Source organism: Mustela erminea, chromosome 14, assembly GCF_009829155.1.
Source record: "Mustela erminea isolate mMusErm1 chromosome 14, mMusErm1.Pri, whole genome shotgun sequence".
NCBI classification, from domain to species: Eukaryota; Metazoa; Chordata; class Mammalia; order Carnivora; family Mustelidae; genus Mustela; species Mustela erminea.
In genome coordinates, this window is record NC_045627.1 from 60,775,668 (window position 1) to 60,792,750 (window position 17,083).

The 17,083-nt window shown below is 43.0% G+C and overlaps 1 protein-coding gene and 1 non-coding gene across 3 annotated transcripts in view; both read right to left on the reverse strand.

Annotated features, from left to right (window-relative positions):
* The window catches only part of BLNK (B cell linker), a 112,448-nt gene that overhangs the window by 92,365 nt on the left and 3,000 nt on the right, over nucleotides 1–17,083 (reverse strand). The gene's annotated exons all lie outside the window — the stretch shown is intronic.
* On the reverse strand, nucleotides 9,872–9,974 carry LOC116573783. Its single transcript, XR_004278995.1, has one exon. It is a non-coding gene; the product is annotated as a U6 spliceosomal RNA (small nuclear RNA).

Here is a 17,083-nt window from a genome sequence, read left to right on the forward strand (position 1 = left end):
TGAATGCTTTCCATGTTTCCATATGATGACACCCACTTCACATGGGAAGAAACCGATTTGTAGGAAGGTAAGGTAACGGGCTCAGAGTTCCACCACTCATACATGGAGGAGCTGGGACTCAAACCCATGCCTGTTTCTGTAGTCAAAGCTGAGAATCACAGGGCTTTCCCATCACAAGAGAGGTCTGTGATTCAGCAGAGGGTCCAGCTCTGCAACAGAGGCACCAACTTATCCATGACCTTGGGTGAATCACTTAGTCTCCCTGACCTCAACTTCTCATCTTTAGAGAACAGAAAAGGGATTCAAGGAGAACTCAGGCTCCTTCTGACTTGGCATCTTGGACACTGGCCCATATGCACAGAAACTGGATTCCACCAGGGGAAACACCTGAACAGTTTCCAGAAGAGAAGCCTGAGATGGTCTTTACCAGATTGCTTCCCAGTGAGGGACTAGGTGGTTGTGGCAGGTTACAGAGCCTTGGAAGTAGTATCAGTCTTCACCAGAACTGAAAATTCAGCCATTCTGCTCTGCTATCCACCTGCTGATGGCTTTTCTCCTGCTAGGGCTGGTTTAGACACACTGCCAAAGTAGGCAAGTGGTGATGTTGGCACTATGTAGTATGGTGGTGTGTTTTTTTTGTTTTTTTTTTTAAGATTTATTTATTTTAGAGAGAGAGAGCTTGTGCATGCAAGCAAGAGGAAGGGCAGAAGGAGAAGGAGAGAGGCTCTCAAGCTGACTCCCCACTAAGCGTGGAGCCTGACATGGGGCTGGATCTCACCACCCCGAGATCATGACCTGAGCCGAAACCAAGAGTCAGGTGCTTAACCAACTGAGCCTCCCAAGCAGCTGGGTTCTGTGTTCCTAACCATAACCTACTCCCATGGTAGTCAGCCTCACAGCAATTCTGAGCAATGCTACTATTATCATTCATAATGTGAAGTCTGAGCCTCAGAAAGGTGACATAACTTACCTAAGCCCACCTCGTCTTCCTGCTCCCTAAGCTCAGCCCCCTAATGCCCAAACCATTCACTCTTTTTCCTTCTCTTGTGCTGGCTGTCTTCCGTGGGGTGGGATGAGGTGGGTGTCCTGTAGCCGCAGTGGCCTTGGCAGTTTTCTGACACTGCAGGCCAAACTCGCTGCTGGTCAGGTCTATGCCTGGTTAACTGGGCAGTGCTCATAGACAGCCCAGACAGAGGCAGGTCGGGAGGAAGCTGAGGGAGGAAGCCTGGCCTCGAGAGCAAAAAATAGCAGAAGAGGCCAGAAAAGGCAGAGAGAGAAAAGGAAGTGTGGCAGATGCAGACAGTCTGTTTTCCTCCTTTGTGGGGAGTAGAGTCAGGAAGGGAGAAAGAAGGGAAGAAGGAAGGAGGAAGAAAGATGAGAGCACGTCGGTGACCTGAGCAAATGCACATAGGCTCCTTGCAGCTCAAGGCTTCACTTTTTGTGAGGCGAATCCCCTCCCTATTTTACCCATTCAGTAAACTCAAAATTCTGTATGTCAAATTGGCCTGGAGGACAAGATCTGTTTCACTAGGAGACCAGCTTGGACCTTAACAGCCTTTACTCTTGTATCGTCCAGGTCCCTGGTTGGCAGGGACATTAGAGTAGCCTGTTGTCAGGATGGACAACTCCTGGGCCACTGTCATCACCCCCTCCCTTGCCTCCAGCCAATCTGCTAACCAGATTCTCCTTTGTAGTATGCACAAGGTCACCTCGGCCTCATGCCAGCCTGAGTCCTCACCAGGATCACCGCTCAGCCTCCTAGGACACCTTGGTAGCCAGATCCACCCTCATTCTTGTTCCCAGCCCACATTCCCAGCTGATGACTCTTCTTAAGGATTCAGAGGCTTTTCTCCTAGAACCGAGTCTGAACGTCATTCATGCTCTTCTGTGACCCAGTCTCACCTTCAGATCCATCTTATTTCTCACTATGTCCCAGCAGGGGAGCATCCCTTTGGGCGTCTTCAAACACTCTTTTCTCCTCATCAGTCACACAGCCCAGCCACCAGTCAGCAACAGGGCAGGAAGCAGACACCAAGAATCTGTGGCAATTAGGAGGCCCGGTTGTTTCTATCATTCAGGGCTGTGAAGAAGCCAGAGAACAGGCAAGAGTGGGGATGCAGAGTGCTCTGTGCAAGGAACAGGAGCGTCAGAGGTATGGAGAGCCAAGGTAAGGCTCATAGCCTCCAGCGATTTGAGCTTCCAGAGGCCAGAAGTCCTTGGTAGCAGATGCTCTGACTGATTATTATTTTCTGTTATCTTTTATAAAGTGAACCTTAACTAGTTCATAGTCCTCCAATCCAGGCAGTCCACCTGGGTTTAAAGGGTTGCAAAACAAAAGCAGACTTGAGCAGATGGGGAGACATTTCATATTCTTGGGTAGAATGACTCAATATCATGAAGGTGTCCATTATTTCCAATTAATATATAAATTCAATATGATGCCAAAAGATAAAACTAGATTCAAACCTCAAACCACCTACCAAAAACAACTCCCAGTGGATCAGAGCTAAGTGTAAGAATGAAGAAAACACGGTTAAATTTGACAACCTTTTGACTTTAAATCTAGAAGCAATAAAAGACTGATAAATTTAACAGAGAAACATAAAGAAATTTTTCATGGTGTAAAAAACATCATAAGCGACAATCTCACAAACAAACTGAGGGTTGCTGAGGGTATGGGGGTAGGGAGGGTGGTGGGGTTATGGACGTTGGGGAAGGAATGTGCTATGGTGAGTGCTGTGAAGTGTGTAAACCTGGCGATTCACAGACCTGTACCCTTGGGCCTAATAATACATTATATATTAATAAAAAAATTATAAATTTTTTAAAAACATCATAAGCAGCATCAAAAGACAACAAATTGGGAGTAAAGAACTGCATTATGCATCACAGATAACAAATACAGAGATGTCTAGAGATAATACTAATATTAATACTATGTACAGAGATCAGAGAGATATACATCTCTACTAGATAAAGAGCTCCTGCAAACTGAGATGGGAAAAAAGAAAAACCAAGATACAAGGTGATCAAAAACCATGACCACGAATGGCAAGAGGTCTCTGAACGAATGAGAAGATGCTCGCTCACACTCCTCTGCAAAGAAAGGTGATCACCAGGATGAAGAGACAGCTCACGTGTCAGACTGACAAAAATCTAAAAGTCTGATGGCAGGGTGCTCTGAGGACACGGGCACCCTTTGCTGACGGCACGTGACAGTCTTTACAGAGGGCGCTGGCCATGCCTAACAAAACTGCATGAATTGACCTTCCGACTCAGCCACCTCACCTTTAGGGCCTTCCCCTGCAGACGCACGTGCATGCCCGCCACCCCCCCCCCCGCCCAGGCCACATCTGCACACAGTTATTACTGTTTTACTTGCAACAGCGAAACATCGGGAAACCTAAATGGCTATTAGTGGGGTCTAGCTGAATAAATTTTGACCCATCTTTACGGGAGAGTTCAGCATAACCATACAAAAAGGTGTGAGCTCCAGGATTCTCAAGGTCTGGGCAGGGTCAGTTGCTTTTGTTTTTGTTTTTATCAAGAAGATAGAGAAAGTTTATAGACACACACTTACTGTAAAAATAAACATAAACCCGGGAAGGATAAATGAGCTGCTAATGAAAATAGTCACCAACAGGAGGCAAAAGGGAGCTGGAAACAGCAGAAGTGATAAGGATTAGACTTTCTGAATCTTTTTATGGTATTTCAACTTTTAAACTAGGTTTGACATGTCCCAAAAACAAAAGTATGTCAAACATTGTGAAAAAGGCAAATATTACCTATAAAAATAAACAGAAACAAATGAATGTAAGTGGTAACATATCCCAGAGAAGAGGATTATCTTGACTCTTGGACCGAGTCCTCTGTACATCCTCAATAAAATATTTTCTAAGAACGAAAATAACTGCAAAGAAATCTCAAATGCCACTCACTCCTTTGACTCTGAGTAATAACATATGTATGAGGATTTCTGAAATGATGTCAAGCTATGAAAATGCACAGAGGGACCTGAAATGCACCTGAAATCCCCAAGGGAAAGATGCCAGTCTGAGGCGGCTACATCTTGTTTAGTTCCAACTAGATGACATTCTCAAAAAGGCTAAATGATGGAGCAAAGGAAAAAGATCAGTGGTTGTCAGTCCTACAGTCTCTTGCACATTATTGCTCTGCTTCCCATGTCTTAACTATCTGCACCCAGAGCCCTGGCCTCCCCATGCCTCACCAACATCTCCTTTCCTGCTGGCCCTGGGATGGTTCTCTGGACAGTGGTATTCCACTGTAGTGCAGGATCCAGATTACCCAGACTGCAAAATGCCTATAAATTCGGTTACATTTCAAGGCCTTACAGAGGGCCTTGTTTGTCAAATCTGGTTTGTCAAATATAGTTTGACAAATCTGCAATAGGCCTTAGACAGGGAGTTTGTCAAATCATAGTTTGTCAAATCTGGAATAGGCCTTAGAAAGGGAGTTACCAGATTCAGCCAAAAAACAAAACAAAACAAACAAAAAAAAAAAACACAGAATGCCCAGATCATTGCAGATGGCCAACAGATACTTTTTTAGTAAAAGCATGTCCCGAATACTGCATCATGTCCTGTATTTTATCTAGCATTCCAAAGACGAAGAAATCAAGGCCCAGAAGGTGAACTGACTTGCAAAAGTCCACTTTAGAGAAAGACTACAAACCAGAAAAAAAGCAATAGCAGAAATAATGAAGACCACCTTATTCCCAACTGATGTACAGTGTTCTGTTTTGCAAAGACGTCTGTGGGCAAGACATTTTGAATTAGAGCAGGGAATCAGATTGCTTATGAAAAATGTACATGCTTTTCTCTTTATTTATTCTATTTACAATTTTTTAACTTAATAATTTTGTTCCCAAAGTGAAACGGCTTAAATGAATCTTCACAGCTCCAACCTCAGGTTACCTGAATGGAAGAATTCAAATTCCCTTTTAAGAAATGGTGTATCAGGGATTGACAGACTGGGAACAACCAAGAACGCCTATGCTAGCCTTAGAGTTGTAATGAGAAAACTCGATACATCACTATCATCCTCCCAGAGCATGACTTCCTGTCTCCTGTGATTCAACATTTAAAAAAATATATTTAATTTATTTGTTTGACAGAGAGAGAGAGAGAGAGAGCACAAGCAGGGGGAGCGGCAGGCAGAGGGAGGGAGAGAAGCAAGCTCCCCACTGAGCAGAGAAGCCCAATGTGAGACTCGATCCCAAGACCAAGATCTCAAGTCATGGGATCATGAATTGAGCTGAAGGCAAATGCTTCACCCACTAAGCCATCCAGGAAATCCTCAATATTTTTCTCTTCTGTAAGTCAGAGGACCCCTCATGTAAAATGTAACAAATATTTATAGAAAGCCATGTTATATAAAGAAATCATCATAAATGTTCTATAATGTTACTATTGAAAGAAATCTGTCAAATCAATCAATAAATGGCTAATCGCCCAGTAGAAAGTGAGCAGAGGGCACAAAAGGTTAGCTCTCAAAAGAAGAGGGGCAAATAGCTGATAAGGAAGCTCACAGTCTCACTAAAGCAAAGAAATGAATTAAAGCGAGTATAAGTACCATCTTTTGAATCTATCAAATTGGTTCAGCTTTTAAGAAGTGATCAGCTTCAAGTTTGTCAAAGGCACTATTAAATGGGTACCCTTGTGGCAGGCAGGACTACAGATCGAAAGAAACATCCCAGAAGGCAATTTGGATCTTAAAATGTTAAGATGCTCAAAAGAATAAAGTAAAATTTTAGAAATTTTTCCTGAGTGTAGAGTTATATACAATAGTGCAGAATTAGAAATGATGTAATCATCTAAAAATAATGTAGTAACTAACATGCAAGGTGCCCAGGTGGCTCTGGCTCAGTGGGTTGCTGGATCTAGCTCATCCCAGCTCTTGGAAGACCATTAAATTTTCAGAAATGTTGTGAACCTATTGTTAATGTAGCCATTATTTGAAAAATAAATTAAATAAGCTTTAAATAAGTTATATTTAAAGCAAAGGCAGTAGATATTCAAAACTCATCTCTTTCTGATTATTTTAATATATTTTACTAATCTCTGTGCTCTTGAGATTACACACCCCTACAGCATCTGTCTCTAAGGTGGGAAGATGATGTAGCAGTCGGCCACGGTACATCTCTTCCTAATTCCATGTTCAATGACACTGCTGGAGTTTGAAAGCAGCCACGGTCAAAGTATTTACACCATAGGAGTTGGCAGAAACTAAAAAACAGGACTGTTCGGGTTTTTGTTTGAAAGCTAATTATTAAACTTTTACCAACACACCACCACTCCAGCTGCTCCAACCTCAGTTTCAAGTACAATGGGATGGTGACAGCACCCTGAAAAATGAGAGGTCCACCCCCCCATGTGGAATATTTTGGCCACATCTCCATCCCTAGAGCTAACACCAAGGCAAGGGGGAAGTGATACCCATCTTCCATCTTGAAGCTGGGTCAGAGGCCCACCCTTGATCCCCACACAAAAGTCAGGGGCTGTCATTGGAAGAAGGGAGAATGGCTACCAGAAACCCTCAAAATATAGCCCCCATGGCTTATAAAGCAGGAGCTTACACTTAGTATCTATGTCCCCAACCCACCTCAAGGTGTCTTTCTTCTATACATCATGGATAAGAGGCAAGTGGTTCTGGACTAGTGAAGGTCTTGGTATGTGGGGAGAGAACCAAGAACCTACGGGTAGGTTCTGATCTGAGACTTCTTCCTCACAGTCTCCAATCTTCCCCTGCGGTGGGATGATGTTCCCACTAGTTCCCCTAGTTCCCAGTTTTTACTGTTCATAGTTTGCTTCCAACATAGACAAAGGAGACACACATTCTTGAGTAGGTTCCTGAAATTTTTAAAAATGAACTTAAATTATTTTTTCTTTAAAGGGTTCCTAATCAAGTGGGGGAGACATACAGAGAAATAATTATGAACAATGTTAAGTATGCTTTCACAGAGATAGATAGATATACGCTGCACTGAGAGCTAGTGGGGAGTTCGGAAAACAGGGACAGCTCCCCAGAGAAGAGGACCTGTGGGCTGGAGCTTTCCATACGAATAGGAAGCTTGTGGAGAGGAGCAAAGAGGGACTTTCTCTTCTAAGGGAACAATATGAGCTCTGGCACCACAAGGTCACCCAGCTTCATTTGCTCTCTTTTTCTAAAACTCCAGATACCTCAAGAAAATTTCCCCTTCTCTCTTGCTCTCCTTTCCATTCTGGGCCACAAATAGACCCACACATGGGAGTGCCACCAAAGCACTGTGTGGTACGCCCCTGCATGGGGAAGGAAGAGCACCCGGGCTTTGAAGTGGAGCAACCAAGGGTCTGGGTCACTGATGGGACCCCCAGGTTCCTTGGAAGCCTCCAGCTGCTTCCACTGCCTCCTTACATGAAACCCATCCCTCTTCCAGGGAAGCACTCAAAGGAAACAGGCTTTACTTCTTTAGCACTTTAGCTCTTCCCTTTGGCTCAATTACTGTGTCTCCATAGCAGACATTTCTGCAACAGTCTTTTAAGCCTGGGGACCAAAGCCCCATTTATAGCTTTGCTTCTATGGGAAAAAGTGCTTTCAAGTTCCAAACAACCAACTTACAAATAAATGATTGAACTCGATGAGCTTCCTGTGATGCTTTGCACACTTCAGTGCGAAAGGCTGGTAAGTGTGTGTGTGTCTGAACATTTCTAAATATGGGTGCCAGGTGCTACATTTTCAGACCAACCAAGTGTGACATTTTTTTCTTTCTTAAAGCAACAGAATCATCTCTTGGGTGAACATATATCAGTTTAAGAGAAAATTGGTGAAAGAAATAGCCGGGACCAAAAATATAATATAGTAACGTTGAGAATTCAGGGAGAGAGGTATGTATTTGCAGAGTATAAGAAAAGAAGCTAACTTATTTTTTAACTTTCTTATTACAGGCTCAGGCAAAACAGTAAGGCACCTGCAAGCATGGAGAGAGAGGTGTCAAAGCCACCGAGCAGCTGTTTTACTTTGAGTCTAGCAGTCACCAAGATGAGGACGCTCGTCCACTGCAAAGCAAATCTGGACACACCAAAGTTTTTAAACCACACAGTGGAGAGAACACAGAGTCTGTCTCCCTGAGAAGTCAACAGCATCAGATAATGCACTCATTGGAGAGGGTGACCATGCAAATTGCTCTTTTGCATCAAAAGAAGACTCTTGGGCTCAAAACTTGATTCATTTCACTCTCCCACCCTTGCTTCCACTCTTTGCTATACCTTGACCTTCTCTGTTCTGCCTCTTTATTTTTCTCTCATTTCCTCTAGGTAGAGGGGATGACGTGGTTGAAATTAATGCTCCTGAACCAAAGACATTATTTCAACTACGTTTTTATTCCTTTCACAACTATTTATTTGCTGTTGTTTTTTTCAAGATTAATACTTTTGTCTATACGTTGACATGATGAAGCACTTTTCCCCCATAAACATTGCCACGTAAACTTCTACATCCCTGAAGGGTAGGTGTTTTTTTTTTTTTTTAAATTAACATATGCTGTATTATTAGTTTCAGAAGTAGAATTTAGTGATTTATCAGTTGCATATAACACCCAGGACCCTCGTTAATGCTCATTACCCAGTTGCCCCATCCCCCAACCCACTTCCCTTCCAGCAACCCTCAGTTTGTTCCCTATAGTTAAGAGCCTCTTAATGGTTCGCCTCCCTCTCTGTTTTCATCTTATTTTATTCTTCCTTCCCTTCCCTCACATCCATCTGCTTTGTTTCTTAAATTCCACATATGAGTGAAGTCATATGGTAGTCATCTTTCCTTGACTGATCTATTTCACTTAGCATAAGTGAAAGTTCCATCCACATCATTGCAAATGGGAAGATTTCGTTCTTTTTGGTGGTTGAGTAATATTCCATTGTGTGTATGTGTGTGTGTGTGTGTGTGTGTGTGCATATATACATATACATACACATATACCACACCGTCTTTATCCATTCATCTATCGATGGACATCTGGGCTTTTTCCACGTTTGGCTATTGTAGACATTGCTGCCATAAATATTGGGGTATAGATGCCCCTTGGAATCACTACATTTGTATCCTTTGGATAAATACCTAGTAGTGTAATTGCTGGGTCTTACAGTAGTCCTATTTTTAACTTTTTGAGGAACCTCTATTTTATTTTCCAGAGTGGCTGCACCACTTTGCATTCCCACCAACAGTGTAGGAGAGTTCCTCTTTCTCTGAATGGCAGGCATTAAAAAAACAAAACAAACAAACAAAAAACCTGATAAAGACCTAATTAAAATTTTAAAAAATAACCTTACTTGCCCTTCTGAACAAAGTCCAATATTTCATAGTGAGCAGGACTGACTGTATCTTTTGTGGGAGCTGGTACAAAATGAAAATGTGAAGCTCCTTGCTCAAAAATTATTAAGAATTTCAAGACAGTGACAGCAGAATATTGAACCAAGTAGAGGGCTCTTTTGAGGGTGGGGCCCTCGGTGACCACACGCCTGTGGAGCTGGCCCTGCTGGAGGGTTTTTATGAACGAGAGTACACATGCATAGACCCAGGCACAATTCCCTAAGCTGGTATAGAATTAACCAAAAATTCATGGTAAAAATGTAACAATGTGATCTCACAAAAAAGTGCAAACATCCTCTGGTGGTTTCCAATACACTTCCTGAGAATTCACTTATTTATAATGACTGACACAGAGAAAATACTGTAATTCGTTACAGCACCTGGGCCAACTGATGAATTGGGTGTTCTAGGTGATCTGTTTTCAAATTTTTAGAACACAACAAAATACACTTAAAATGTGCTAAACATGGAAGGAATTTTGTCCTTGGAGGCTTGCAGCATTTGTGTTCTCAAAAATACGGAAGGCATCACAAATTTGCAAGTCATCCTTGTGTGGGGGCAATGCTACTCCTCTCTGTATCATTCCCGTTTTAGTATATGTGCTGCTGAAGCAAAAGCCTGGAAGGAATTTTCAAGTCACCCTTCCCCCGGGGCTGGAAGCATCTGTAATCTGTAATAAGGTGTGTGGAAGAGCTCTGCATGCTGGGAACTGAGATCTGCCTTAGCCACTGCTAAGTCATTGTAACTGATCAATGCAGGCACGGGTATAGCCAGGTTCACAGCATTCTGAGTGCATTCCGAAGAACAGGTTTCTCTGGTTCCAACAACTCAAATCACAGTGATATTTTTCTTCCTTAAGTGCCTCACACCTGCTACGCAAATGGTAGTTTCATTCTCTCCTGGCTCTTCTGCTGCTGGTCTCATGGACCAGCCCCTTACCTCCACCATTGCCAACTCCTGCTGTTGGTCTCATGGACCTCCCCCGCATCCCCCACCAACTCCTACCAAGTCCCCATCCAATACCCGCAACCCCTGTCCTCCTAGGCAATCTCTCTTCCCCTTGTGATAATGGAGTCATTGTCCCACATCCTTTCTTGCAAACTTGGCAGAATAGCAGTGGCATTTTCCTCTGCCCAGACTTCTGCTGGTTTCAAAATGGGGAGGGGCATTTGTCCCCAAGAATGGGGAAGGGTCACTGCCGAGACCCAAGGCACACCTGTCTCCAGCAGGACTGGTTGCAGATGATGCAGACTGACGCAGACTGCATTCCCCGGGGGGCAAACACAAGCCACCATCATATATTTACACTTCTTCCTCAATTGCCTACTCCAGTCTTCAACCTAGTCTCACGTGAGAATGAGGCCTGCATTTATGAGTATCGCTGCTTCAGAGATGAGGAAGCTGGGTACCCTAAGAAGACAAGGGACTCTGACTAAGCACTATACTACCTGATGCTCAGCCTTTATTCTGCACTGCCCAAAAAACTTTGTTGCAAAGTAAATTTAAAGCAGCAAGTTTTTAACATTTTCTAGGAAATGATTATATTTACAAGGTTGCAAATAAATGCATTCACTCTCCTTCTGGTTCTCCTTTCCTCCACCAAGGTCTCCCCCCTACTCCTGCTGATTCACCTCCTTCTCCCTCAAAACCCAATGGATGATCTAACTTCCTAGTCTTCTCTTCCTTCCTCTACTCAAATGCTGTCAGAAAACAGACTAATAAGCAAAAAAGCAGCAAACCCACAACACTCACCAGTAAAGAGAAAGAAGCTAACCATCTCTAAAGAAGTTGGAAGGATTTCCAGAAGGTTAATAAACTGAAAATTCTAGATCTGTGTTGCCTAAATTAACCGGCAATGCTGTACCAACTTGTAAAACTTCAAATAACAAATGTGCCCACAGATCGGTATCGCTTATAAAGCTCTTTCACATATATTAATGCATCTGAACTTCACAATATAGTATGACATAGATGCTATTATTAGACCCATTTTACAGAGGAGGAAACTGAGGCACAGAGCAGTTAAATTACTGGCCCACCATTACTCAACAGAAGTGAAGTCAGGTTTTCTGACCTGGGAGTCTGTGTTCTTTCCATTCTCCCACACACTTGGTTGTTGAACTACATTTTCAGAACAATGGACCTGTATTTCTCCTTTTTCTAAATGACAAGAGACACAATTCAGAAAGAGCTACAAGCCTCATCTAAAGTCTTGCAGCTTGGATATCCTCCTGCTGCCAAATTTAGAAGTCTCTGACCTTCTTTCAAAACTTAAGTAGGTTTCAAATCAGTGGAGAAAATATGGATTATTTAATAAAAGAATCTAGGACAACTAGGAAGCTACTTGGGGGAAAGAAACTTGGATCCACTATCCCACTTTTACACAAAAATAAATTCCAAGCAGATTAAAGATGTAACCATGAAAATAAAACTATAAAAAAACTAAAGGAGACCATGAATTTTGTTTTCCTTTCAGAGTCTCAGTGTGGGAAAGGGCTTTCCAAATATGACACAAAATGTAAAAGTCATAAAAGAGAAGATCAATATATTGGTAATATAAAAAAATCTGTATGTTTAAAAAGCACCACCATTAGCCAAATCAAAAGTTAGAGAACAAATATGGGCAAGTATTTGCAACCTATATGCAGGAAATGGCTAGTTTTGCAATAGGTAACCAAGTCCCAGAAATCAATAAGAAAAAAGCAACACACCCAGTGGAAAAATGGGCACAAGATATAAATGGATGCTTTGCAGAGAAAACGCCACTGAGATACGTTTTCCCACATGCCCAATTGGCAAAGATCCCCAAAGTCTGGTAAGGACACTGGGGGTTAAGAGGATGAGAAAATGGGTCCATTCCCACCTCTCTGTTGCAAACCTAAGTGTAAATTAGTATATCCTAAATGGAGAGAAATTTGCAGATGTGCAAGATCTATAAAAATTTAAATGCACATTGGAGGATTTCCGCCAATTACCTGTCACCAAGGGTGGATGGTGAACCTCTACTTGGCTCCAAACCTTGCTGTTGCTCAGCACCAGAGCTGGAGGAGGCCAAGGCCAGAACAACCCCTGCCTATATGCTCAATAGACATTCAGTGAGTACCTGTGAATATAAGTAACACTTAACTTTCCTGGTAAACTGGAAGAAACTGTATAATATTCACGTTTTATGTATGAGGGGACTGTGGCTCAGAGAAGTTAAGTTGCCAGTCCAAGGCCACACAGCTGCTAAGCGGCAATCCAGGCTCAAAACCAGAACCCACCTCTTTCCCTACAGAACCCCTGCCTCCAGCAGCTTCCTCTGCCCTTTTAGGTTGCCATCCGAAATCCCAAAAGCTCCGTAAAAGGAGGAACCCATGTGACACAATGGAGATCCCTAAAATTTGCTAAGCCAATGAATGGATGGGGTAATCCCATGCTGGCTTTTGTGGATAAAGAAGATGGTGCCCTTTCCCTGCATAGAGAAAAAAAGAAATTACAAAGCAGGAAGTGAAGGAGCAAGTTTCAGGAAAATACAAGTATTTGGTCCAGAACAATGGAAAAAAACAAAAGCAAAACCAAAAATCCTGCTTGCTTGCTACAACTGTACATTGCCATATAACTATCTGAGTTTTTAGAACTTCAAGGACCAGGCTCCATCCCAAGCCAAGGGAGGCTGAGTCTCAGAGGCTGTTGGTAGGCTGAGCATCCGTCGTTTTCCCAAGCATCAGTTACCCCCTCGCATTGCAAGAGTTGTGAAACCAGGGAAAGCATGTGAAACATTTTTTTAAGTGAAGTAGTTTATTCACAACCAAATGCTCTAGACTTTTTTTTAATAGAACTTGGCTTAATTTTTACCCAGAAACCTACTAAGACAGAAAATGCTGACACCAAGTGGAAACAACTAGAACTTCCATGCATGGGGCAAGTCCTTAGAAATGAGGCTCAGTTGTACCTGACCAGATCACTAAACAGCTGGGGGAGCTCCTGGCAAATTGGCATGTTAACAGCACCACTGATGTTAACAGCACCACTGATGTTCATTCTGCAGCATTTCATATACGTCTGTGTCAGGATTCGCCTTCAAGAAGCTGGCCTACCTTCCCTGATGCCAGGTGCTGCCCACTGCTGGCCTGTTCTAGGAACCTGTTCACAGGGCCTCGCCTTACCTTGCCTTACAGTGTGTGGATGTGTATATACCCAGGGGCATATGCAAATGGATTTATAAGCTCAATGTGTCAGGGTGCAACATTGCTCACCTTGTGCGTACAGAGAGAATTTGAACTTTGTTATTTTGACAAGAGAAGAGCAGATTTTCTTTCTTCTTGCTGGAATGTGGGAAAAGAACTAAAGTTTAGTCCCATCTGGCCATCTCAGCCCAATCTAAATTGTCCCATTAAGTAACTCTCTTTCTGCCTGGATAACTCCAGAACAAGATGGCGCCTGGGTCTAGGGGAGAAGCATGTGGCCACTGGCTCACGGGGTGCTGACAAAGTGGAACTATGACTCAAATGACAAGAATGCCTTCTCCCAAAGCCCTGTTTGATGCTGCCTGGTAAGTGCTGGGTGGAGCAAGTTTAAGTCGTAAGGAATGTTGAGGAAAACATTAAAAGTAATGATTTTACAACAGATGTTGGTGAGCATGAGGAGAAAGGGGACCTCTCCTACAGTGTTGGTGGGAATGCAAGCTGGTGCAGCCACTCTGGGAAATAGAATGAAGGTTCCTCAAAAAGTTGATAATAGAGCTACCCTATGACACAGCAATTGCACTACTGGGTATTTACCCTAAAGATGCAAATGTAGTGATCTGAAGCGGCACCTGCACCCCAATGTTTTTAGCAGCAATGTCCACAATAGCCAAACTATGGAAGAGCCCAGATGTTCATCGACAGATGAATGGCTAAAGAAGATGTGGTGTATATATACAGTGGAATACTACTCAGCCATAAAAAATGAAATCTTGCCATTTGCAATGATGTGGTTGGAAGTATAGGATATTATGCTAAGGGAATAAATTAATCAAGGAAAGACAATTATCATAGGATCTCACTGCTTTATGGAATTTAAGTAACAAGGCAGAGGATCGTAGGGGAAAAAAGGAAAAAAATGAAACAAAATGAAACCGGAGAGGGAGACAAACCAGAACAGACTCTTAATCTCAGGAAACAAACTGAGGGTTGCTGCAGTGGAGGCGATGGAGGAATGGAGAGGCTGGGTAATGGACATCAGGGAGGGTATGTGCTATGGTGAGTGCTGTGTACTGTGTAAGACTGATGAATCACAGACCTGTACCCCTGAAACAAATAATACATTATATGTCAACTAAAAAAAAAAAAAAAAGTAGTGATTTCATTTAACAAGTCCAAATATCAAAAGGGAGTAAGAAAAGAGCTATGTCTCCATATCTTTTCAGCTTTCTATGAAGGCAGACAAAGTAGAGTTAGCAATGGCAGTCATCCACAGTGAAATCCTAAACCAGCAGTTGCCTCAGCCTTGGCAGCACAGCAGGGTAACTGTGGTGCTTGGTGAAAACCATGGATGGTCCGCCTACCACCACCTTCTAAGATTCAGCCTCCATTATCCTGGGATGGAACCTGGTTCCTGATGTTTTAAAAACTCAGATAGTTTGCAGCACCTTGGTAGCACAATCAGTTAAGAGTTGGACATAATTTTGCCTCAGGTCATAATCTCAGGGTCATGAGATCGAGCCCCATGTTGGGCTCCATGTTCAGTGCAGACTCTGCTTTAAGACTCTCCGATGCCCCTCCCCGCTCTCTAAAATAAATAAGTAAATCTTTAAAAAAACAAAAACAAAAAAACCTCAGGTAGTTCTACTGTAGTCAGGGATACGAACCAAAGTTCTCAGTAGAGAACAAATATTTATGTAGCAATGTTTGCATGTAACAAGTAAACAGTGTTTTTTTGGTTTTACTTTTATTTTTTACCCATTGTTGTGGACTGAATGTGTCTCCCCAAAATTCACATGCTAAAGCCCTAATCCCTGATATGGTAGTATTTGGAAGTGGGGGCCTCTGGGTGGCCATTAGGTCATGTGGGTGGAGCCCTCATAAGGGGACTAGTATCCTTATAAGAAAAAATATTAAAGATCTCTCTGCCATGTGAAGATACAGTGAGAAGCCAGCCATCCGCAAACCAGGAACTGGGTTTTCACCAGGAACTGTATTGGTCAGCACCTTGATATCAGACTTTCTACCCTCCAGAACTGTGAGAAATTAATTTCTGATTTTTTTTTAAGCTGCCCAGTCTATGGTATTTTTATTATAAGCAGCCCAAACTGACTAAGACATCCACCATACCGTGCCCCAGTATCCCAGGGGACTCTTAATTTAACATCTATAATTTAGTGAATTTTCCTCTCAGAGCTGCCGGGCTTTTCTTGGATTTTTTCTGGAACTCTCCCTATTCTCTCCCTGTGTCCTCCCCCCAAGCTGAGGTGAGCTCCAGCTGAAGTTCTCTAGGTCGGACTCTCTTCTGCCTTTTTTTAGTAGAGCTCAGACAAAGGTTTATTTCCTCTGAGACTAAGTAACCTGCCACCCCAGAAAATTTTTGAAAGGAACCAGGCTCTTTTGCATCACAACTGAGCATCAAGTTTATACAAGTTAAAACACTTTGGTCAAATATAATCACATCACTTAGTATATAACTCAAAGCTGAACTATAGTCTCCATAATTTAAAAATATTGAATATAAAATTTTCTGTTATTTTTAGAAAGTAAACAATTGCTCACAAACTTTCATGAAAAAAGGTTAACATGGCAAAAGTGAGTGCCTGCCTCTCTCCCTATTCTCTTTGAGAAATACACATTCAGTATAAATTTCTCAAAGTTGTTGCACCCAGAACTGAGTTTTATCCCCTATTCACCAATGTGAGATTGTTTCTACTAAGCCTGAGCGGTTGAACCCCTTTTTCCTCCCAGGTGGTGATAAAAGACTTTCACTTCCTGGCAGGGAATAAAAGGGTTTTGGCTGCATCCCCAGCAAAACCAGCTTTAGAGAAATGGTTTGGCACAAACATTTGTGGGCCCGAGCTATTCTCTTCTGTGCACCAGTTCTCACTGGCTTCTCTGGATGGAAGAAGAAAGCTTATTAAGCCTGTCATTAGGGACTGTCACCTTCCCACAAGGACAAGTTCTACACCCCCTGGGATATACAAAGAGGTCAAGGGTGGTCTCCTGATCGTGGTAGGAAGATAAGCACTGCTTATCTTAAAGAAAGGTGGTTAGAAGACAATCAAAATAGGTTAAGTGTCAAATGCGTGTTCTCTGGACAAGTTTGTAAGATCCTGAAATGAGGGTTTGTGTGCAGGAAGCCTCTTGATGCCGGTGGGATCAACAGCTGTTGGGGGTGAAGGAATGACCCAAGTAGAGGAGACAGTTGTTCCACAGTGCAGACAGAACCCAGGCCTCAGCTGATCCCATAGTATGCTCTGGAGCTAGGGGCAGTGGGGATGACTTCAGAGTTGTCATCCCTTGAAACAAGATGGTCTGGCCTTCATAACTGGCCCTGCACCCCACCACCAGTAACGATGTGGCTGTCCCCCGGGGAAGGTTCTGCCCTTAGGCCAGGTGGCTCCCTTTGGCAGTGAGCCACCAGCTCGAAGCACTCCCTGCAGGGGAGGAAACATGTGCCTCAGACCTGAAAGGGGGCTGTAGGCAGCATAGCAAACAGCCATGGCAGGGACATCTGTAACCGTAGTAATGTTTACAGCAGGAGGGAGGGACAG